Source organism: Engystomops pustulosus, chromosome 7, assembly GCF_040894005.1.
Source record: "Engystomops pustulosus chromosome 7, aEngPut4.maternal, whole genome shotgun sequence".
NCBI classification, from domain to species: domain Eukaryota; kingdom Metazoa; phylum Chordata; class Amphibia; order Anura; family Leptodactylidae; genus Engystomops; species Engystomops pustulosus.
Window position 1 is genome coordinate 151,213,871 of NC_092417.1, and position 25,128 is coordinate 151,238,998.

The following is a 25,128-nucleotide window of genomic DNA, read 5'->3' on the forward strand; positions in this document are numbered from 1 at the left end:
ATCTGTGGATCTTGTCTATAGTTTGGATTTTTTGCAGATTTAGCAGTATGCCAAGAGCAGTGAAGGATTGGAAGTGCATGAGGTGAGTGCAGGAAAGGCTTTTCTTGCTTTGTATTTTTCAGCTCCATCTGAAGAGCCATTTTGATGAACATTCAGATAAAGCAAACGTACAACCCCACAATATGCAAGTACACTCTTTGTCTTAAAAAAAGTCTAAATAAATAAATGTGCATTCGAATTGGAGGGCGTTTTGGGGCTCTTCTTTCTGTTGCTCTCCAGAGTCCAGTTGGAGCATTAGGAGCCCCTGTATGATATCACTGAAGATCTCTAGAACCAGGATTACTGTGGTAAATATACAAATATTTATTCACATGTTTTGCTATAATTTGTCTGTTGATAGTTTCCATACAATGTTCTTGAGGGTGGGATTTGTGTTGCCTTACTGTGTTTTATCAACAGAGATGAAGACATTGAACTTCATAAGGAAGGAACATCCTCTATATGTAAGAGATGTTTAACTATTTTCTGGCTAATAAGATCTGGACTTGGAAATGTTTGTGGACTCAGTTGGAATTGGAATATATGTGGATCTTGTGTAGTTGGACATTTTTGCAGATTTAGCACCATGCCAAGAGCAGTGAAGGATTGGGAGATGAAGGTACATGAGGTGAGTGTAGGAAAGGCTTTTCTCTCTTGGTATTTTGCAGCCCCGTGGCTTCTCAATAGGACCAGGAATTTGAAGCATACAGCCCCCACTAAATGCAAGTACACTGATATTTCTAAATTTCCCTGTGAAGTAGAGAGGGTTGGGGGCACTTGTTGTCTTGTTGATCTTCACATTGTAGTTGAAGCATCAGGATCCCTGTATATAATCACTGAAGATCTCTAGGATCAGGACTACGGTGGTAAATATACAAATATTTATTCACATATTTTGCTATAGTTGATTGATCATTGGTAGCTTGTACACAATGTTCTTGAGGGGGGATTTGTGTTGCTTTACTGTTTTTTTTTAATCAACAGAGAGATCTGCGTTCCAAAATGTGAATGGTCTCTCATTGTGTATTAAATACTATATTATGGTAATAAGATCTTGTGGAATGGGGATACCTGTGGAGATTGTCTGTAGATGGAATTGTTTGCAGATTTAGGACCTGATCGTGTCTAGAACAATGAAGGAGCAGATGTGCATTTCACTTTCCATGCTAGATGAGGTGAGTGCAGGAAGCACTGTTTTCCCTTTGTATTTTTCAGCTACCTCTATCAGTGGCTTTTCGTCAGTACACCCTAAGAGAAGAACCCTAAATACAGCCCCTACAACATGCAGGTACAATATCAGTCCTGAAGGATCATATATTACAAAATAAAATGCATTACTATTGGAGAGGGTTTGTGGCACTCGTCTTCCTATTGATCTCCACAGTGTAGCTGAAGCATAAGGAGTCCTGCATGATATCACTGAAGATCTCTAGGATCAGCATTACTGTGGTAAATATACAAATATTTGTTCACATATTTTGTTGTCACTTTGCTATTGATAACTTTCTTGCAATGTTCTTGAGGGTGGGATTTGTATTGCTTTACTGTTCTTTAATCCATAGATATGACGACATTGAACTTTATAGGAAACCGATTATCCACAATATGTAAGAGATGCTTAACTATATTCTGGTGTACAAGATCTTGACTTGGAGATGTTTGTGGAATCAGTTGGAATTGGGATATCAGTGGATCTTGTCTATAGTTGGATTTTTTGCAGATTTAGCAGTATGCCAAGAGCAGTGAAGGATTGGAAGTGCATGAGGTGAGTGAGTTTCTGCTTTGTATTTTTCAGCTCCATCTGAAGAGCCATTTTGATGAACATTCAGATAAAGCAAACGTACAACCCCATAAAATGCAAGTACACTCTTTGTCTTAAAAAAGAAAAGTCTAAATAAATAAATGTGCTTTAGAATTGGAGGGCGTTTTGGGGCTCTTCTTTCTGTTGCTCTCCAGAGTCCAGTTGGAGCATTAGGAGCCCCTGTATGATATCACTGAAGATCTCTAGGACCAGGATTGCTGTGGTAAATACAAATATTTATTCACATATTTTGCTATAATTTGTCTATTGATAGTTTTCCTACAATGTTCTTGAGGGGGGATTTGTGTTGCTTTACTGTGTTTTTTATCAACAGAGATGAAGACATTGCACTTCATAAGGAAGGAACATCCTCTATATGTAAGAGATGTTTGACTATTTTCTGGCTAATAAGATCTGGACTTGGAAATATTTGTGGACTCAGTTGGAATTGGGATGTATGTGGATCTTGTGTAGTTGGACATTTTTGCAGATTTAGCAGCATGCCAAGAGCCCTGAAGGATTGGGAGATGAAGGTACATGAGGTGAGTGTAGGAAAGGCTTTTCTCTCTTGTTATTTTGCAGCCCCGTGGCTTCTCAATAGGACCAGGAATTTGAAGCATACAGCCCCCACTAAATGCAAGTACACTGATATTTCTAAATTTCCCTGTGAAGTGGAGAGGGTTGGGGGCACTTGTTGTCTTGTTGATCTCCACAATGTAGTTGAAGCATCAGAATCCCTGTATATAATCACTGAAGATCTCTAGGATCAGGACTACGGTGGTAAATATACAAATATTTATTCACATATTTTGCTATAGTTGATTGATCATTGGTAGCTTGTACACAATGTTCTTGAGGGGGGATTTGTGTTGCTTTACTGTTTTTTTTTTAATCAACAGAGAGATCTGCGTTCCAAAATGTAAATGGTCTCTCATTGTGTATTAAATACTATATTATGGTAATAAGATCTTGTGGAATGGGGATACCTGTGGAGATTGTCTGTAGATGGAATTGTTTGCAGATTTACGACCTGATTGTGTCTAGAACCGTGAAGAAGCAGATGTGCATTTTACTTCCCATACTACATGAGGTGAGTGCAGGAAGCACTTGTTCTCCCTTGGTATTTTTCAGCTCCCTCTATTATCAGTGGCTTTTCGGCAGTACACCTTAAGAGAAGAACCCTAAATACAGCCCCTACAACATGCAAGTACAATATCAGTCCTGAAGGATCATATATTACAAATGTGCATTACTATTGGAGAGGGTTTGGGGCACTTGTCTTCCTTTTGATCTCCACAGTGTAGCTGAAGCATAAGGAGTCCTGCATGATATCACTGAAGATCTCTAGGATCAGGAGTCCTGTGGTAAATATACAAATATTTGTTCACATATTTTGTTGTCACTTTGCTATTGATAACTTTCTTGCAATGTTCTTGAGGGTGGGATTTGTATTGCTTTACTGTTCTTTAATCCATAGAGATGAAGACATTGAACTTTATAGGAAACCGATTATCCACAATATGTAAGAGACGCTTAACTATATTCTGGTGTACAAGATCTTGACTTGGAGATGTTTGTGGAATCAGTTGGAATTGGGATATCAGTGGATCTTGTCTATAGTTGGATTTTTTGCAGATTTAGCAGTATGCCAAGAGCAGTGAAGGATTGGAAGTGCATGAGGTGAGTGCAGGAAAGGCTTTTCTTGCTTTGTATTTTTCAGCTCCATCTGAAGAGCCATTTTGATGAACATTCAGATAAAGCAAACATACTACCCCACAATATGCAAGTACACTCTTTGTCTTAAAAAAAAAAGTCTTAATAAATAAATGTGCATTTGAATTGGAGGGCGTTTTGGGGCTCTTCTTTCTGTTGCTCTCCAGAGTCCAGTTGGAGCATTAGGAGCCCCTGTATGATATCACTGAAGATCTCTAGAACCAGGATTACTGTGGTAAATATACAAATATTTATTCACATGTTTTGCTATAATTTGTCTGTTGATAGTTTCCATACAATGTTCTTGAGGGTGGGATTTGTGTTGCTTTACTGTGTTTTATCAACAGAGATGAAGACATTGAACTTCATAAGGAAGGAACATCCTCTATATGTAAGAGATGTTTAACTATTTTCTGGCTAATAAGATCTGGACTTGGAAATGTTTGTGGACTCAGTTGGAATTGGGATATATGTGGATCTTGTGTAGTTGGACATTTTTGCAGATTTAGCAGCATGCCAAGAGCAATGAAGGATTGGGAGATGAAGGTGCATGAGGTGAGTGTAGGAAAGGCTTTTCTCTCTTGGTATTTTGCAGCCCCGTGGCTTCTCAATAGGACCAGGAATTTGGAATCTACAGCCCCCACTAAAAGCAAGTACACTGATATTTCTAAATTTCCCTGTGAAGTAGAGAGGGTTGGGGGCACTTGTTGTCTTGTTGATCTTCACAATGTAGTTGAAGCATCAGGGTCCCTGTATATCATCACTGAAGATTTCTAGGACCAGGATAACTGTGGTAAATATACAAATATTTATTCACATATTTTGTTATAGTTGATTGGCTATTGATAACGTTCACGTCATGTTCTTGAGGGTGGGATTTTGTGTTGTTTTACTGTTTTTTTTATCAACAGTTGAGGAAACTGAATTTGACGTTGAGACCCCAACCAGACATGTAAGATCATTCACTTAGTGTACCATACGCTATATTTTGGTGAAGAAATGTTGCCTGCAAAATGTTTAAGGAATTCATTGGAATTGGGATATTTGTGGAGACTGTATGAAGTTGGAATTGGTTGCAGATTTGTTATTAAGAAGAGTGAGAAGGCCGAGGTGCATTTCACTTTCCATACTAGATGAGGTGAGTGCAGGAAACACTGTTTTCCCTTGGTATTTTTCAGCTCCCTCTATTATCAGTGGCTTTTCATCAGTAAGAGAAGGAAGAACCTGAAATACATCCCCTACAACATGCAAGTATAATATCAGTCCTGTAGGATCGTATATTACAAATGTGCATTACTATTGGAGAGGGTTTGGGGCACTTGTCTTCCTTTTGATCTCCACAGTGTAGCTGAAGCATAAGGAGTCCTGCATGATATCACTGAAGATCTCTAGAAACAGGAGTCCTGTGGTAAATATACAAATATTTGTTCACATATTTTGTTGTCACTTTGCTTTTGATAACTTTCTTGCAATGTTCTTGAGGGTGGGATTTGTATTGCTTTACTGTTCTTTAATCCATAGAGATGAAGACATTGAACTTTATAGGAAACCGATTATCCACAATAGGTAAGAGATGCTTAACTATATTCTGGTGTACAAGATCTTGACTTGGAGATGTTTGTGGAATCAGTTGGAATTGGGATATCTGTGGATCTTGTCTATAGTTTGGATTTTTTACAGATTTAGCAGTATGCCAAGAGCAGTGAAGGATTGGAAGTGCATGAGGTGAGTGCAGGAAAGGCTTTTCTTGCTTTGTATTTTTCAGCTCCATCTGAAGAGCCATTTTGATGAACATTCAGATAAAGCAAACGTACAACCCCACAATATGCAAGTACACTCTTTGTCTTAAAAAAAGTCTAAATAAATAAATGTGCATTCGAATTGGAGGGCGTTTTGGGGCTCTTCTTTCTGTTGCTCTCCAGAGTCCAGTTGGAGCATTAGGAGCCCCTGTATGATATCACTGAAGATCTCTAGAACCAGGATTACTGTGGTAAATATACAAATATTTATTCACATGTTTTGCTATAATTTGTCTGTTGATAGTTTCCATACAATGTTCTTGAGGGTGGGATTTGTATTGCTTTACTGTGTTTTATCAACAGAGATGAAGACATTGCACTTCATAAGGAAGGAACATCCTCTATATGTAAGAGATGTTTAACTATTTTCTGGCTAATAAGTAGGACCAGTAATTTGAAGCATACAGCCCCCACTAAATGCAAGTACAATGATATTTCTAAATTTCCCTGTGAAGTGCAGAGGGTTGGGGGCACTTGTTGTCTTGTTGAGCTTCACAATGTAGTTGAAGCATTAGGATCCCTGTATATAATCACTGAAGATCTCTAGGACCAGGACTACGGTGGTAAATATACAAATATTTATTCACATATTTTGTTATAGTTGATTGGCTATTGATAACGTTCACGTCATGTTCTTGAGGGTGGGATTTTGTGTTGCTTTACTGTTTTTTATCAACAGTTGAGGAAACTGAATTTGACGTTGAGACCCCAACCAGACATGTAAGATCATTCACTTAGTGTACCATACGCTATATTTTGGTGAAGAAATGTTGCCTGCAAAATGTTTAAGGAATTCATTGGAATTGGGATATTTGTGGAGACTGTATGGAGTTGGAATTGGTTGCAGATTTGTTATTAAGAAGAGTGAGAAGGCCGAGGTGCATTTCACTTTCAATACTAGATGAGGTGAGTGCAGGAAACACTGTTTTCCCTTGGTATTTTTCAGCTCCCTCTATTATCAGTGGCTTTTCAACAGTAAGAGAAGGAAGAACCTGAAATACATCCCCTACAACATGCAAGTACAATATCAGTCCTGAAGGATCATGTATTACAAATGTGCATTACTATTGGAGAGGGTTTGGGGCACTCGTCTTCCTGTTGATCTCCACAGTGTAGCTGAAGCATAAGGAGTCCTGCATGATATCACTGAAGATCTCTAGGATCAGAACTACTGTGGTAAATATACAAATATTTGTTCACATATTTTGTTGTCACTTTGCTATTGATAACTTTCTTGCAATGTTCTTGAGGGTGGGATTTGTATTGCTTTACTGTTCTTTAATCCATAGAGATGAACTTTATAAGAAACCGATTATCCACAATATGTAAGAGATGCTTAACTATATTCTGGTGTCGAAGATCTTGACTTGGAGATGTTTGTGGAATCGGTTGGAATTGGGATATCTGTGGATCTTGTCTATAGTTTGGGTTTTTTGCAGATTTAGCACAAGAGCAGTGAAGGATTGGAGGTGCATGAGGTGAGTGCAGGAAAGGCTTTTCTTGCTTTGTATTTTTCAGCTCCATCTGAAGAGCCATTTTGATGAACATTCAGATAAAGCAAACGTACAACCCCACAATATGCAAGTACACTCTTTGTCTTAAAAAAAAAGTCTAAATAAATGTGCATTAGAATTGGAGGGCGTTTTGGGGCTCTTCTCTTTCTGTTGCTCTCCAGAGTCCAGTTGGAGCATTAGGAGCCCCTGTATGATATCACTAAAGATCTCTAGGACCAGGATTGCTGTGGTAAATATACAAATATTTATTCACATATTTTGCTATAATGATTTGTCTATTGATAGTTTTCATACAATGTTCTTGAGGGGGGATTTGTGTTGCTTTACTGTGGGATATATGTGGATCTTGTGTAGGTGGACATAGTTGAAGCATCAGGGTCCCTGTATATCATCACAGAAGATTTCTACGATCAGGATTACGGTGGTAAATACAAATATTTATTCACATACTTTGCTATAGTTGATTGATCATTGGTAGCTTGTACACAATGTTCTTGAGGGGGGGATTTGTGTTGCTTTACTGTTTTTTTTTAATCAACAGAGTGAACAAATCAGAAGTTGAGATCTGCGTTCGGAAATGTAAGAGCTCTCTCATTGTGTATTATTTGCTATATTTTAAACATGAGATCTGGACTTGGGAATGTTTGTGAAATTGGGAGATCTGTGGAGATTGTCTGTAGTTGCAGGTTTCTGAGAGGATTGTACCAAAAGGAAAGGAGCAGAAGTGCTTTTCAGTTTCCGTACTAGATGAGGTGAGTGCAGGAAAGGCTTTTCTTGCTTTGTATTTTGCAGCTGCATCTACTCTCTGGATACTCTCGGACATTACTTTGGGCATAATCCAATGCGATGCGAACAATTCAGTCAGTCCTACAAGGAGAAGAGGTGCATTTCTTTTTTTTTTAGTTGAGGTGAGTGCAGAAAAGGCTTTTCTCTTGCTTCACATTTTTCAGTTGTTTGCTATCATCACTTAGATCTGGATTTCTGTGGTAAATATTGACATATTTTACTATAGTTGTTTGGATATTGATCGCTTTCATGCAGTATTCTGGAGGGTGGGATTTGTGTTGTTTTATAATTTTTTTTTGACAGAGATAACAACACTGCACCTGACATGAGATCTTTATCGACAAATGTAAGAGCTCTCGCATATTGTATTTTATGGTAATGAGATGTGGAATTGGGATATCTGTGGAGAATGTCTGTCTGGACTTGGAATTGTTTGCAGATCTATGACTGGATTATGCAAGAGAGCAGTGAAGGAGCAGAGGTGCATTTGGCATTTGAGCTAGATGAGGTGAGTGCAGGAAAGGCTTTTCTTGCTTTGTATTTTTCAGCTCCATCTGAAGAGCCATTTTGATGAACATCCAGATAAAGCAAACGTACAACCCCACAATATGCAAGTACACTCTCAGGCTTGAAAAATGTCTTAATAAATAAATGTGCATTAGAATTGGAGGGCGTTTTGGGGCTCTTCTCTTTCTGTTGCTCTCCAGAGTCCAGTTGGAGCATTAGGAGCCCCTGTATGATATCACTGAAGATTCACTAGGACCAGGACTACGGTGGTAAATATACAAATATTTATTCACATATTTTGCCATAGTTGATTGGCTTTCATACAATGTTCTTGAGGGTGGGATTTGTATTGCTTTACTGTTTTTTTTTTATCAACAGAGATGAAGGAACATCCTCTATATGTAAGAGATGTTTGACTATTTTATGGCGAATAAGATCTTGACTTGGAAATGTTTGTGGACTCAGTTGGAATTGGGATATCGGTGGATCTGGTGTAGTTAGATTTTTTTTTGCAGACTTAGCACCTTGCATGGCGCAGTGAAGGATTGGGAGATGAAGTTGAATGAGGCGAGTGCAGGAAAGGCTTTTCTCTCTTGGTATTTTGCAGCCCCGTCAGCTATCCGTGTCTTCTCAATAGGACCAGGAATTTGAAGCATACAGCCCCCACTAAATGCAAGTACACTGATATTTCTAAATTTCCCTGTGAAGTGGAGAGGGTTGGGGGCACTTGTTGTCTTGTTGATCTCCACAATGTAGTTGAAGCATCAGGATCCCTGTATATCATCACTGAAGATTTCTAGGATCAGGATTTCAGTGGTAAATATACAAATAATTCACTTTTTTTGCTTAAGTTGATTAGTCATTGGTAGCTTGTACACAATGTTCTTGAGGGGGGATTTGTGTTGCTTTACTGTTTATTTTTATCAACAGAGTGAACAAATCAGAACTTGAGATCTGCATTCAGAAATGTAAGAGCTCTCATTGTGTATTAAATGCTACATTATGCTAAGGAGATCTCGGGAATGGGGATATCTGGGGAATTGTTTGCATAAGATCTTGACTTGGAAATGTTTGTGGAATCGGTTGGAACTGGGATATCGGTGGATCTTGTGTAGTTGGATATTTTTTACAGATTTAGCATGCCAAGAGCAATGAATGATTGGAGGTGCATGAGGTGAGTGCAGGAAAGTCTCTTCTCTCTTTGTATATTGCAGCCCTATCAGCTATCTGTGGCTTCTTGGTAGGTTTTTTTTTATGCTTGGTATTTTTCAGCTCCATCTTCAGTGAGATTTAATCAGGACATGGTGGATGAAGCATACATACAGCCCCACAACATGCAAGTACAATATCTTTTCTAATGAAGTCTTTCCAAATGTACATTGGCATTGGAGAGGGTTTGGGGTCTTGTCCTCTTGATCTCCACAGTGTATTTGAAGCATCAGGAGTCCTGTATGATGTCACTGAAGATCTCTACAATCTGGATTTTTGTGGTAAATATATAAATATATTTTTTACATATTGTTGTGTAGTTTGGCTATTAATGGCTTTTATCCAATGTTCTTGAGGGTGGGATTTGTGTTGCTTTACTGTTTTTTATCGACAGGTGACAAATCAGAACTTAACGCACCATCTACTTCCATCAGTGTAAGATAATTCATATAGTGTATTAAATGCTTTATTACGGGGAAAAGATCTTGACTTGGCAATATTTTTGGAATGTGTTGACAATGGATATCTATGGAGATTGTTCGTAGTTGGAATTGTTTGTAGATTTATGACTGGATGCTACCAAGAGCAGTGAAGAGGCAGAGGTGCATATTACTTTCCATACTAGATGAGGTGAGTGCAGGAAAGGATTTTCCCGCTTCATATTTTTCAGCTCCATCGGCTCTCATTGGCTTCTAATTGGTAGAAGGTGAAGAATCCATCCCTCACAGACTGCAAGTGATCAAGAGTCTTAAGGAAAGTCTATTCTTATAAACATTACTATTGGAGAGGGTTTGGGGGTCTAGTTTTCTTGTTGGTCTCCACATTGTAGCTGAAGCATCAGGAGTTCTGTATGATATCACTATTCTATGGCAAATATACAAATATTTATTCCAATATTGTACTGAAGTTGACTGGTTGAAGTTGAGGTAACATCATTGAGCTTGAGATGTTTCTCCAGAAAGTAAGAGCTCTCTCACAGTGCATTTCATTCTATATTGAGATCTTGACTTGGAAATGTTTGTGGAATTGGGATATTTGTGGAGAATGTTCTTTCTGTAGTTGGAATTGTTTGCAGATCTATGACTGGAGCCAAAAGCACAGAAGGAGCAGAGGCACATTTCACTTCCCATACTAGATGAGGTGAGTGCAGGAAACGCTTCTCTCACTTGGTATTTTTCAGCTCCATCTATTATCAGTGACTTTTCACTAGAACATGGCGTTTGAAGCATGAATACAGCACCCATTAATGGCAAGTACAGTATCAGACTGGTGGAAAGTCTTCCCAAATATGCATTGGAATTGGAGAGGGTTTGGGGGTCCTGTCTTCTTGTTCTCCACAGTGTAGCTGAAGCATCAGGAGTCCTGTATGATATCAGTGAGAACCTCTAGCAACAGGAATTCAGTGGTAACTTGCAAATATTTTATTCGTTTATTATAGTTGTTTACCCAAAAATAGCTTTCATGTAATGTTCTTGATGGTGGGATACGTGTTGCTTTACGGTTTTTATTAACAATTACCAACTTAGAATGTGATTTTAGACCAAATGTAAAAGATCTCCAAGTGTATTATATCATTGTGAAGTTATGTTTGTGGAAATAGCTAAAAATTGGATATTCGTGGAGACTGTCCCTGGTTGGAATTATTTGCAGATGCGTAACTGGATCATGTTAAAAGCAGAGAAGAAGCAGACGTACATTTTAGCTTCCATACTAGATGAGGTGAGTGCAGGAAAGGCTTCTCTGACTTTGTATTTTTCAGTTGCATCTACAATTTTGAAGAAGGTTATAGAAGAATACAGACCCCCACAAAAGGAAAGTACACCGCAGTAGAAGCAAGTCTTAAGGAAAGTCTTTCATATGTGCATTACTATTGGAGAGGGTTTGGGGTCTTGTCTTCCTGTTGATCTCCACAGTGAAGTTGAAGAATCAAGAGCCCTGTATGATATCACTGAAGACCTCTGGGATCAGGATTTCTGTGGTGAATATACAAATATTTATTTATAGTTTACTGTAGTTGTTTGGAAATTGAATTACTATCATATAATGTTCTTGAGGGGGGATTTAGGTTGCTTTACTGTTTTTTTTTCCGACAGATTTTACAGCACTGCACCCGACATGAGCTCTCCATCCATAACTGTAAGATAACTCTCAAATGTGCTGTATTGTGGTAATGAGATCTTGACTTGAAAAAGTTTGGGGAATTGGGATATTTGTGGAGAACGTCTATCTTTAGTTGGAATTATTTGCAGGTTTATGACTGGAGCCAAGAGCAGTGATGGATCAGCAGTGCATTTCACTTTGTGTTTGATGAGCAGAGTGCAGGAAAGGCTTCCTTCACTTAGTATTTTTCAGTTCCATCTATTGTGTTTGAAGCATTAATGCAACCCCCATTGGCAAGAACAGTATCAAACTTGAGGAAAGTCTTCCTAAATTTGCATTGGAATTGGAGAAGGTTTGGGGTCTTGTCGTCTTGTTGATCTCTTCAAGTGTAGTTGAAGCATCAGGCGTCCTGTATGATATCACTGAAGATCTCTAGGATCAGGATTTCTGTGGTAAATATGCACATATTCATAAATTGTACTGCAGTTGTTAGGTTATTGGTAGCTTTCATACAATGTTCTTGAGGGTGGGGGTTTGTCTTCCATTACTGTTTTTTTTAGAAACAGAGTTAACAGCACCTAACCAGAGACTTCCATCCAGAAATGTAAGAGCTCTCATTGTGTATTCTATGCAATAATATTGTGATAAAATCTTGGCTTGGAAATGTCTGTGTAATGAGGAAATCTGTAAAGATTGTCTGTAGTTGGAATGGTTTGTAAATCTATGACAGGATTGTACCAAGAGCTGTGAAGAGGCAGAGGTGCATTTTACTTTCCATACTAGATGAGGTGAGTGCAGGCTTTTCTCTTTTTTGATGTTTTTCAGCTACATCTACTATCAGTATTTATACAACAGTCTTTCCAAATGTATGTATGTAGAATTGGAAAGGGTTTGGGGTCTTGTCTTCCTGTTGATCTCCACAGTGTAGCTGAAGCATCCGGAGCCCTAGTGAGTGCAGGAAAGGCTTCTGAATATCTGTGGAGATGGTCTGTCTGTAGTTGGAATTGTTTGCAGAATTGACGGGATTATACCAAGTGCAGTGAAGGTGCAGAGATAAATTTCCTTTTTGCATTGCAAGAGGTGAGTGCAGGAAAGGATTTTTTGCTTGGTATTTTTCAGCTCCATCTACAGTGAGATTTAATCAGCACATGGTGGAGGAAGCTTAAATACAGCCCCACAACATGCAAGTACAATATCTTTCTTAATGAAGTCTTTCCAAATGTACATTGGCATTGGAGAGGGTTTGGGGTCTTGTCCTCTTGTTGATCTCCACAGTGTATTTGAAGCATCAGGAGTCCTGTATGATATCACTGAAGATCTCTACAATCTGGATTTTTGTGGTAAATATATTTTTTACATATTGTTCGGTAGTTTGGCTTTTATCCAATGTTCTTGGGGGTGGGATTTGTGTTGCTTTACTGTTTTTTATCGACAGAGGTGATAAGTAAGAACACAACGCAGCATCTACTTCCATCAGTGCAAGATAATTCATATAGTGTATTAGATGCTTTATTACGGGGAAAAGATCTTGACTTGGCAATATTTTTGGAATGTGTTGACAATGGATATCTATGGAGATTGTTCGTAGTTGGAATCGTTTGTAGATTTATGACTGGATGCTACCAAGAGCAGTGAAGAGGCAGAGGTGCATATACTTTCCATACTAGATGAGGTGAGTGCAGGAAAGGCTTTTCCCGCTTCATATTTTTCAGCTCCATCGGCTCTGTGGCTTTTAATTGGAAGAAGGTTGTAGAAGAATCCACCCTCAGACTGCAAGTGATCAAGAGTCTTAAGGAAAGTCTATTCTTATAAACATTACTATTGGAGAGGGTTTGGGAGTCTTGTTGTCTTGTTGATCTCCACATTGTAGCTGAAGCATCAGGAGTTCTGTATGATATCACTATTCTATGGTAAATATACAAATATTTATTGTTATATTGCATTTAAGTTGTCTGGATATAATTTTCGTGAGGGTGGGATTTGTGTTGCTTTACTCATCTTTTTTTTCAACAGAGGTAACATCATTGAGCTTGAGATGTTTCTCCAGAAAGTAAGAGCTCTCTCACAGTGCATTTCATTCTATATTGAGATCTTGACTTGGAAATGTTTGTGGAATTGGGATATTTGTGGAGAATGTTCTTTCTGTAGTTGGAATTGTTTGCAGATCTATGACTGGAGCCAAAAGCACAGAAGGAGCAGAGGCACATTTCACTTCCCATACTAGATGAGGTGAGTGCAGGAAACGCTTCTCTCACTTGGTGTTTTTCAGCTCCATCTATTATCAGTGACTTTTCACTAGAACATGGCGTTTGATGCATAAATACAGCACCCATTAATGGCAAGTACAGTATCAAACTTGAGTAAAGTCTTCCCAACTTTGCAGTGGAATTGGGAGAGGGTTTGGGGTCTTGTTTTCTTGTTGTCCTCCACAGTGTAGCTGAAGCATCAGGAGTCCTGTATGATATCAGTGAGAACCTCTAGCAACAGGAATTCAGTGGTAACTTACAAATATTTATTCTTTGTGTATTATAGTTGTTTACTTAAAAATAGCTTTATGTTCTTGAGGGTGGGCTATATGTTGCTTTACTGTTTTTTTATTAACAGTTACCAACTGCAACCAAAATGTAAAAGATCTCTAAGTGTATTATATCATTGTGAAGTTATGTGGATTTGGAAAGGTTTGTGGAATTAGTTAAAAATTGGATATTCGTGGAGACTGTCCCCGGCTGGAATTATTTGCAGATTCATAACTGGATCATGGTCAAAGCAGAGAAGAAGCAGACGTACATTTTGGCTTCCATACTAGATGAGGTGAGTGCAGGAAAGGCTTCTCTGACTTTTTCAGTTGCATCTACAATTTGGAGACGGTTTTAGAAGAATACGGACCCCACAAATGGCAAGTACAAGGCCATAGAAGCAAGTCTTAAGGAAAGTCTTTCCATATGTGTATTAGAATTGGAGAGGGTTTGGGGTCTTGTCCTCTTGTTGATCTCCACAGTGCAGCTGATGCATCAGGATCCCTGTATATCATCACTGAAGATCTCTAGGATCAGGATTTTGGTGGTGAATATTCAAATATTTATAGAATTATATAACTATAGTTGTTTGGAAATGAATTACTATCATACAATGTTCTTTAGGGGGGATTTTGGTTGCTTTACTGTTTTTTATCGACAGATTTTCATCGACATGAGATCTCCATCCACAACTGTAAGATCAGTGTAATGTGTGCTGTATTATGGTAATGAGATCTTGACTTGGAAATGTTTGTGGAATTGGGATATCTGTGGAGATTGTCTGTAGTTGGAATTGTTTGTAGATCTACAGCTGGATCATCCCAAGTGCAGAGGTGCTTTGCTACCATACTAGGTGAGGTAAGTGCCGGGAAGTCTTCTCTTTGTATTTTTCAGCTCCATCTATTATCAGCGGCGACTCATCAGTACATGGTGGATGAAGCTTAAATACAGCCCCTACATCATGCAAGTACAATATCGGTCCTGAAGAACCGTCTATACACATTTTATTTATATCAGAATTGGAGAGGATTTGGGGATCTAGTTTTCCTGTTGTTCCCTACAGTGCGATGTCGAGCACCATATTTGATACTACAGAAAATCGCTAGGATCCAAATGACTGTGATATATGTGGAGATTGTCCACCAGATCAAAGAGCTTAAGCTAAGTCTTTAGTTTCCAACTTGAAAATATGTGACAAAAATTGGATTTGGATTGTCTGCCAAGAGTAGTCCATATTTGCTTCTTCCTTAGTTCTGATACCTCCTCGTGTCTGGTGCTGACGACTTACATAGTAACGATAAAGTCATCTCAGAGAAGCTGCACTGCTGATAACTACCCCAAAGCATCATCAAAGCACAAGCTTCCGGTGTTCATGATGACAACAGACCAGAAGTCCCACCCATTTGTTCCATGGTCCCGATGAATCCTGTGGCTGGAGCAGATGGACCTGTACAGAGAACAAAAGAGCAACAAAGAGCCTTCTGCCAGTTACTGGACTTAAAGAACTTTATCAGAACTTTGTACTGTCAGACTCTAACATCTGTAATCCCTGTTATCTTTGTGTGTCATCAACGCATTCAATGTCATTTGCCAAATGTATGGCGTTTGTTAATTAAACAAGTGTAACTTTTTATATACAATGAGTGTCCTCTCTGAGTCTGTAATCAATATATAGCGACACAAATGTGTTAACAGTAGGTTATATAACACACTCTGTAGACAGTTCTCACCTTGATCCTTTCACTGCTGAGGGAATGGATACATATATCATATAGTTATTTATTTATAATTATTTATCATATACCATATATACTCGTGTATTAGCCAAGTTTTTTTTTTGTGCTGAAAAACTATACTTGAGTCAATTTAAAAAAAAAACTTACATACTCGCCTTCCGGCGCCGCCCCCCCCCCCCCCCCCCCCCCCCCCATGCGATCTGCCGGCTGGCAGATTGCGTGGACGCCTCTCTCCCCGCTGTTACAGCATAGAGAAGACAGAAGACTGGCTGGCTGCCTATATCCTACAGGGGGCTGGCTGCCTATATAACGCCTGAAATGTAAAATGAGTGTTAGAGGGTAAGTATGTCGTTGTGTGACACCGATCTGGGCCGCACACCGCAAAAAGATAGAACATGCTCTATCTCTCGGCGATTGTGTGGCTGTGTGCTACTGTTTTCTATGGAGGGAGGAGGGGCCACCTCCTCCTCCTCTCCAGCATCCCTTGAGGGGATTGGACACTTTATACAATCTGCTCAACTCCTGCTTTATAATGTGCCTCCTGCAGATAGGACACTATATACAAACTGCTCCGCTGCTCTACTCTATAACATAGTTTTTCCTCTATAAGTGTTGTCGTAGCTGAGAAGATCCCCCTCCTTAAAGAGAACCCGTCATGCAAAATAACCCTCCTAAACTAAATATATTTTCATATACTGCCATTAGAGAGCATTGCCTCCATCCCTTCATTGTCCCTCTACATGCCTGTAAACCTAAGCAACGAGGTCCTAAAGCTGTATGCAAATGACCTGTGAAATGTCCAATGAAGCATTAGCATATTCAAGCTGTCCACTCTATTCATGAGTGGGAGGCACAGCCACACCCCCAGTGCTTGACTGACAGCCTGTATAATGGAGTGAGGCTGTATAATGATGTGCTTCCTGGTGCTGGTGGCCACACCCCCTGCAGCCTGTGTGTGCATGTGTGTGTGTGTGTTTAGGAGAGATACAGCAGCTCCAGGCAGCCATGTTATAGCAGGACATGTCAGATTCATGTGTAGCTGATGTCTGTGTCTCTCACCTGTATATTAGGAGGATGCAGCATGTCAGCAGATGCAGTACGCACACTAGCAATGCTTTACTATACATTACACACAGACATGAGCAGGGGGAGGAGAGGGGAGGGGTAACAGGAGTAACATCACTGCCTCTGACCATGTGACCAGCCTCATTTACATGATAAAGAATAGATGATTTTACAATGAATAATGTATGAAATAACTAGATAAAGGCTGGGATGGGATCCTTTGTGAGCTGCTCCAACAGGTAGTAGTGAATGGACTAGTGGCAGAGACCTGATGATAGGTGTCCTTTAAGGGGTATTTCAGGAATAGGCATAATTCATATACAAAAGGGCACTCAAAAAATAAGCTAATATGTAATTAGTTGTTATTTAAAATTTTCCTCCCGTTAGCAGAAAATGCTGATGACATAGACTGTAATGAAGAATTAAAATGCTACTGGCCCTTTAATCAGTCCGTTAATTTCCTCCGCGCGGTCCGTTGCGGAGCAGACACCAGACAGAAGATGCCGCTGGTCACATGTCCATATCACATGTCCTGCACCTGCCTGGGCAGGTCATGTGATCACCACTAAATTTGGCTATAGTTGGTTGGTTGTAGTGCATTCAGTATAGCCAGTGTTGTGGTGATGTGCAGGGATGGCAGTTACACAACATTACTATGGTAACAGAGCAAGGACCTGTTACATCATCCTTGGGCGCAGAGCTTAAGAGGGAGGAGTTACTGAGAACTAAAGGATCATGGAACTTTTGTAGTTTCCAGTGGCGGCCATCTTGGTGATAACTCCACAAACTTTACAGAGGCCATAAATTTTGTAAATCATAAAATCAAACTATTTAAGCTCCATTTTGTGACTAATGACATTGAGCGTTGTATTAATTTATCTATATCATCATGGGTTTTTGTGTAAGACGTTCATATTCCCGGAATACCCCTTTAGTGTAAGGCAGATGATGGCGCCTTGCTCTGCTGTGACCATCTCACAGGCTGCAGTATGCCCTATGCAGGCAGTGCCATTATATGATTGTGTCCGCCTGCTCAGGATCGCGTGTCTGGGGTGGGCTCCTCACATATTGGGGCAGATGTATATTTTTATTTGCACCTTCTTATCTTATCTTTTGAAGCTTTTTTATCTTGCACATTTTTTTGTGACTTTCTAAAACTCATGGCGCACAGATCTTTCTGCTTTGTGCCAAATTCATCTGCACCTGTTGTCACATATTGACACATGGTGTGTAACTTATTTGTGCCTGAAAAGTCGCAAAAAAACACTCCAGTCCCCACCAGGTGTAGGAAACTGTTTGGTAAAGGTTGTGCCAAAAATTGTCAAAATAGGCGCACAATTTACAACAACAAATAAAAAAAACACTTGCAAGTTTAATATACATTTGTTTAATTACATGTAAAAACCAAGAGCTGTAATGCTTGTTGTAAACACAAGATGGCAGCAGCACTCCATGGAGTACTATGGCAATACTGTTAGGCCTCTTTCACACTGACATTGTGGGGACGTATTATACGTCCCTATAGAAGGCTATAGGTGCCAGGCGGGGGTACTGTGCACAGGGAAAACATAGAACATGCTCTATAATTCCCCGTATTTACTATTGATTTGAAGGGCTGAACTGTTCCAGTTCAGTTTCATTGCTTCACAGAGCAAAAATCATGGCTCCCAATTTTTCAGGTCTGAGAAAGAGGGACAAAAAGCGTGCAAGTTTTTTTTATTTTTTTTAACAATAAGCCACACCTATTAATACACCCTTTATCCCATCCGGTGGTATTGTCACCCCTCCTCCCTGCACCCCCTCATTGTGCTACCCCTCCCATACTCATTGCTCCCAACCATACTTTAAAATGTTTCTATGATTTATAAAGCCACTTCCCATCTTTTTATGGCCCCTACACCTGTTCCCCCTAACATTGTGCCCCCTTGTCTAGGTGTAGAGGATGTCCCCTGTCTATGGTGATGGTAGAACCTTGTAGAGGATGCCCCCTGTCTATGGTGATGGTAGAACCTCCTCTCCTCTAGGTGTAGAGGATGCCCCTGTCTATGGTGATGGTAGAACCTCCTCTCCTCTAGGTGTAGAGGATGCCCCCTGTCTATGGTGATGGTAGAACCTCCTCTCCTCTAGGTGTAGAGGATGCCCCCTGTCTATGGTGATGGTAGAACCTCCTCTCCTCTAGGTGTAGAGGATGCCCCCTGTCTATGGTGATGGTAGAACCACCTCTCCTCTAGGTGTAGCGGATGCCCCATGTCTATGGTGATGGTAGAACCTCCTCTCCTCTAGGTGTAGAGGATGCCCCCTGTCTATGGTGATGGTAGAACCGCCTCTCCTCTAGGTGTAGAGGATGCCCCCTGTCTATGGTGATGGTAGAACCACCTCTCCTCTAGGTGTAGAGGATGCCCCCTGTCTATGGAGATGGTAGGACCACCTCTCCTCTAGGTGTAGAGGACGCACCCTGTCTATGGTGATGGTAGAACCTCCTCTCCTCTAGGTGTAGAGGATGCCCCCTGTCTATGGAGATGGTAGGACCACCTCTCCTCTAGGTGTAGAGGATTCTCCCTGTCTATGGTGATGGTAGAAACACCTCTCCACTATGTGTAGAGGATGCCCCCTGTCTATGTCCTTTTTATTCACTGGTGCCCAAAACTGTACACAATATTCCAATGTTTTTATCATGAAATGATGCCTCTCTGGATATATTTCATACTTTTGTTTGCAAAAATATTGAGTTTACTATATCCAAAGTCTTTTTCTCAAAAAAGTGTATTAATTAAAACATACCATATATACTTGAGTACAAGCCGAGATCATGCCCCCAGTAAAAGCCTGCCAGATCCTGCACCCCTGGTATATAGCCTGCCAGCCCCTGCTCCCCTGGTATATAGCCTGCCAGCCCTTGCTCCCCTTCTATATAGCCTGCTAGACCTTACTCCCCTGGTGTATAGCCTGCCAGCCCTTACTCCCCTTCTATATAGCCTAACAGCCCCTGCTCCCCTGATATAGCCTACCAGCCCTTGCTCCCCTGGTATATAGCCTGCCAGCCCTTGCTCCCCTGATATAGCCTACCAGCCCTTGCTCCCCTGGTATATAGCCTACCAGCCCTTGCTCCCCTGGTATATAGCCTGCCAGCCCTTGCTCCCCTGATATAGCCTACCAGCCCTTGCTCCCCTGGTATATAGCCTGCCAGCCCTTACTCCCCTGATATATAGCCTGCTAGCCCTTGCTCCCCTGGTATATAGCCTGCCAGCCCTTACTCCCCTGACATATAGCCTGCCAGCCCCTGCTCCCCTGGTATATAGGCTGCCAGCCCTTACTCCCCTGATATATAGCCTGCCAGCCCCTGCTCCCCTGGCATTTAGCCTGCCAGCCCCTGCTCCCCTGGTATATAGCCTGCCAGCCCTTACTCCCCTGGTATATAGCCTGCTAGCCCTTGCTCCCCTGGTATATAGCCTGCCAGCCCCTGCTGCCCTGGCATTTAGCCTGCCAGCCCTTACTCCCCTGATATATAGCCTGCCAGCCCCTGCTCCCCTGGTATATAGCCTAACAGCCCTTACTCCCCTGATATATAGCCTGCCAGCCATTGCTCCCCTGGTATATAGCCTGACAGCCCTTACTTCCCTGATATATAGCCTGCCAGCCATTGCTCCCCTGGTATATAGCCTGCCAGCCCTTACTCCCCTGATACATAGCCTGCCAGTCCTTGCTGCTCTGATATATAGCCTACCAGCCCCTGCTCTCCTGGTATATAGCCTGCCAGCCCTTACTCCCCTGATATATAGCCTGCCAGCCCTTATTCCCCTGATATATGGCCTGCCAGCCCTTACTCCCCTGATATATAGCCTGCCAGCCCTTACTCTCCTTATATATAGCCTGCCAGCCCTTACTCCCCTGGTATATAGCCTACCAGCCCTTGCTCCCCTGATATATAGCCTGCCAGCCCTTGCTCCCCTTGTATATTGCCTGCCAGCCCTTGCTCCCCTTGTATATTGCCTGCCAGCCCTTGCTCCCCTTGTATATAGCCTGCCAGCCCTTACTCCCCTGGTATATAGCCTGCCAGCCCTTACTCCCCTGGTATATAGCCTGCCAGCCCTTATTCCCCTGATATATGGCCTGCCAGCCCTTACTCCCCTGATATATAGCCTGCCAGCCCTTACTCCCCTTATATATAGCCTGCTAGCCCTTACTCCCCTGATATATAGCCTGCCAGCCCCTGCTCCCCTGGTATATAGCCTGCCAGCCCCTGCTCCCCTGGTATATAGCCTGCCAGCCCATATCTTTTTCATTTCCTCAACCCAAACCTCATCTGCCATTTAGTTTCCACAAATCCCTCTGCAATAGTATACTATTCTCCTTTGTATAATTATTTTACATAGTTATTCCAGTACCTCTGACAGATTGATAAAATATTCTTATGTAGTGTCCAAACCAGCTTTTCCAGATCTAAGGGACATCTTCATGTGCACCACAATCCTAATTATCTATACAATACAATCTAGTTCATTCAACATCTTCCATTCCCTACTCTGACTTCATGCATTTGCTGAAGTATAGCTCATGTGTATGGCACCTCAAACCAAATAGGGCTTTATGGCATGATGTATACGCTGCTTGTAGAACATAAAGCAAACTTTAGCAGATTTTACCAATGTCCACAGAACACACAGGGAAGCAGCACTCCTGAGAAGTGTAAAGATTTATTCACCCAAGGATAAGATGTGATGGTTCAGGTCCGCAATGGAGCTATGAAGAGGAGAAACATTGCTTCTTACCCTTGGGTGAATAAATCTTCACACTTCTCATGAGTGCTGATTCCCTGTGTGCTCTTTGGAGACTTGAGTTGAGTCTGTTGAATTCTGCACCCTGGTTGGGACTCTGATCTCTCTGCTTGTTGTGCTGCTCCACTGTTTGTTTTTCAGATTTTTCCTATGTTTTTTTTTTTTTTTGCTCTGAGTACATCTGCCTGTCCATCTCATGGTGACTGCAGCCAAACAGAACTGTAACTGTTCCTAAGTGCTGGACTTTGCATCTGTATCATGAAAAATAGTGTTATCATCCATATAAAGATAGAGAATATAGAAGCACAAAATGTTGAACCTACTTGGATAAATATAAAGGGTGATTGGCATCAGTCAGGCTCCCCTGCCTCCTCACAGCTGCTGTGACTTTTAAAATCAAGTCACTACAAGCTATTTGAAAACTGTAGCGCATGCGCGGTGTGTGGTGTCTTTTCCCCGGCCGGCTGCAACAATGCATAAGTATTATATGGGCAATGCCAGCAACAAAGAGATAGCCGATCCCATTTTTATCAGTGACATGCATGTTGAAACTTGCATGTTTCCTGCAGGCGTCACACACATAATATTCGCGCATGTCCGGGGAGGAGCATGTAGGTTGCAGGATGTTGGTTAAGGCCTTTGATTGGGTCGGGTGAGACTACGTCTGGCCGAGACTTGCAAATATGGGATTTGGGCCTCTCTTCGTTGTTGGGTGAAATTGCTGTATAAGGATCAGCATAAACGGCAAGGCCTCAATGGCAATGCAGCTTTTTAGGGGGACAAGGCAAGGTGATCCCTGAGTATGGTAATTACCACCAAGGGCGCCCCATTCACCACCACCAGGGATCACTACATCTACATCAGGGTTGACCCAGGGAGAAATCTTCTACATCTTCCGCCTCTTCCTCCCTCCTTGTACTTCCACCTGCCAGGCTGTGGACGTGGCATCTGTTCCCTGATACCCAGCACCATTACCGAAGACAACCACTAGGCTGCACTCAGCAAGCCACTCAGGTTCCTAGGGATCAGGCTACCCTTAAGTTACAAAAAGGCTAGGCCCCGGTGGGGGATGTTGCACATTTATGCATTGATATATACATTTATACACTTACACAGATCTATCCCAGTAGCTGCTGACCACATGGGTGAAGTAGATGGCAGGAATTAAAGATGAAAGATCCCTAGTCCTGTCATTCTGCTTTCCCCTCCCTCTGACCCGACATTTCTTATCTAAGTTGCCTACTTATGCTGTGTACTGTGGAAGATGTGTGCTGTTACATAAATATCACACTGTACAATGTGGAGTGTAACATGTATACAATGGTGCACATTGCTCATTTTCTTTAGTGTGTCACGTCAGAAGCCGGGGCCCCCTAGCACTGCGGGCCTCGTAGCAGCTGCTATTGCTGCTACCACTGTACCACTGTAGTTGCACAAATGCATGGAAACATACACACCATAAAGACTCATATAACATATACACACACATATTTATACACTCATACAGACATGCATGTACTCACTGTCAGGCAGTCTTCAAATAAGACATGAACAAATGCAAGTACAAAGTAAGTAATGCAAAACTACAGTGATCATGAGACATGTGAAAGGAGGCAGGGGCGTACAATCTATGTAGGAGGTTAGATGGAGACACGAGGTGTGGGAGCAGAGCAGTTCAGTTATTGTGTATTGGAGGCGATCCTGAAAAGGTGGGTTTTCAGTTTATGTTTGAAGGTTTGGAAAGTGGGGAACAGTCTGACACATTTTGTTAGAGAGCTTCAGAGTATTGGAGAGGGGGGGGGGGGCATTGTATTCCGTAGGGGGAGGGAGGGTCAGCGTGTCCACAGGGGGAGGGTGGACAGTGTGGCCACTGGAGGGCAGCCCACGAAGGGGCCCACTAAGGCTATTTCGCCCATAGGCCCACTAAAACCTGGAGCTGGCCCTGCTAATAAGGCTGAAGGTCCTGTGAGGAACGAAGATTATGGGTGTGATATATGATATTTGGAGGGGACAGGTTGTGGAAGGCTTTGTATGTCATGGTTAGTATTTTAAATAGAATTTGCAGTTCAATTGGTAACCAGTGGAGAGACTGGCAGAGAGGAGAGGCAGGGTAGAAGCAAGTAGACAGATGTATTAGCTGGGCAGCAGTTAAAGGAAACCTACCACTTCCAATAGGGCTTCTAAGCAGCAAATGCCGTGCACCAGCTTGTTATATTCTTCAACGGTTTAAAAGCCTTTAAACACTTTAGTAATCTTTCTTTATCATTCTTGCTTTATTGAATTAGAGTAAAACAGATAACATCCAATTTGCAGTTTGTATGACACAGTTCACAATTACAGGTTATACATTGTTTGTATTTTGTATATTGTGAGAAGATGGTGATGAGATAGTGAGAACTTTCTCTTGGATGTTGTAACATATATATAAAAATACTATTAACCTTGATAACATTTAGTAAAGGTTATGAAAGATGTTAGAATAAGTGATAGGTAACAGGGGAGTTGGGAGAGATGGGAAGGAAAGTTGGGTAAGGTTGGGGGTGGGGGAAGAGTGGGGGACCTGGTCCGAGCTATTTGGTCATCTTGACAGTTATGTTATAGAATGGTGTTTAATTCTTGACTATTCTGCTATAGAAAGGAATGTCGGAGACGATTTGAAAGTTATCCACGGCTCCCATGACTTTAGATATTTGTCCTGTGCTTTTTTGTTCTCTGCAGTGAGTTCTTCCATTTTTTGTAAATGGAGGACTTCGTTGAACCAGTCGGTAGTAGAGGGGACTTCGGTGGTCTTCCATAGCCTAGGGATTAGCGTGCGAGCAGCTGTTAGCATGAAACCTATTAATGGGTATTTGCTTCTTTCTATTTGTGTGGGAAATATGGATAGTAGCAACATTGAGGGATCATTACTGATCACACATCTTGTGATTTTTGTGATTATTTTACAGACATTTTCCCAAAAAGGTTGAATAATGGGGCACTCCCACCATATGTGTTTCATTGTCCCTATTGAACCTTTACATCGCCAGCATTCAATTGGGGATGTGGGGAAAATTTTGTGCAGTTTTGCAGGGACCCAATACCATCTAGATAGTATTTTGTAATTTGTTTCTTGGGACTTTGATGAGGTTGATATCTTATGAGTGCATTCATATGCTCTCAGCCACTCTTCTTTAGTGTGTGTTCTATTTAGCTCCTCTTCCCATGTTTTGGAGAATTGTGGAGGTAGATCAGCCCATTTATCGAGTAGGAGATTGTAAATGGCTGAGATCATGTGGGGGGTTGGAGCAGATGAGAGACAGATTTCCTCAAATGGAGATAATTTTCTGTGTAGTTTTAGTTTAATTTTGTGCTTAAAGTAGAAGTTGGACAGTTGTCTGTATTCCCATTGTGTTTTTGGGGGGCAGTTGATATTCTTGCTGAGTGTGTCGTAGGGTATCAGTGAGGCGGTTTCTAGAAAGGTGATGAACCTCAATGGTTTGTGCTGATCTCTGAATATGTTAAGATAGTTTGCATTGGTCCCTGGTGGAAAGTCTGGATTGTCAGAGATTGGGGTGAGGGGACCATTATT

The 25,128-nt window shown here is 41.3% G+C and overlaps 1 long non-coding RNA gene across 1 annotated transcript in view; it reads left to right on the plus strand.

The window, feature by feature from the left end:
• LOC140071036 (uncharacterized) overlaps positions 1–15,624 on the plus strand; it is a 33,058-nt gene extending 17,434 nt beyond the window's left edge. Inside the window, exons 1-2 of the long non-coding RNA XR_011849035.1 lie at positions 1–11,346; positions 11,462–15,624. The exon at positions 1–11,346 is cut by the window's left edge and continues 17,434 nt beyond it. This is a non-coding gene — a long non-coding RNA (uncharacterized lncRNA). The remainder of the gene's footprint in view (positions 11,347–11,461) is intronic.
• The last annotated feature ends 9,504 nt before the right edge of the window (positions 15,625–25,128 follow it).